This window comes from Apaloderma vittatum, unplaced genomic scaffold (assembly GCF_000703405.1).
Source record: "Apaloderma vittatum isolate BGI_N311 unplaced genomic scaffold, ASM70340v1 scaffold33950, whole genome shotgun sequence".
Lineage (NCBI taxonomy): Eukaryota > Metazoa > Chordata > Aves > Trogoniformes > Trogonidae > Apaloderma > Apaloderma vittatum.
The window spans coordinates 16410-16906 of record NW_009695896.1 but is presented as its reverse complement, the minus strand read 5'-3'; positions in this window follow the sequence as shown (position 1 = coordinate 16906).

Below are 497 nucleotides of genomic sequence, written 5' to 3'. Positions count from 1 at the left end.
TGATTCTGTGAAAGAAACTGTAAGAATGCGCAAAGCACAGCCCAACGTAGACATGGAAAAACTCTGCTCGTACATTAATTCAGATGGGGCGACAGAAAACATACAGACAGCACCAGTAGGCGGGGGGAAAAAAGAAAAAGAGTATATATAGTTTAATCCCTTCTGCACTTCACAGAAGATGAGGGCTGGGCACAGCGATGGCTCAGCAGAGCACTCGATGGGGACATGGAGAGATGGGCTGTATTAGTACCTACCTCTGTCTCATTTCCATCAGCTCTGCTCCCCACAGAACTCCCCTCTTCCCTTCCTCTGGTTTCTTGCCTCCGTTTACGCATTCCAACCACCAAGGCTGTGGATATACAAGACCCACTGCGAATATCGTACTCTTCTCGAAAGCATCCGACGCGTAATAGGCAAAGCGTGATGCGCTGGGCATTACAATCCAAATTAGAAAGGTAAATCTAATATACGCAATCACAGGAGAGCTCTCGCAGCAT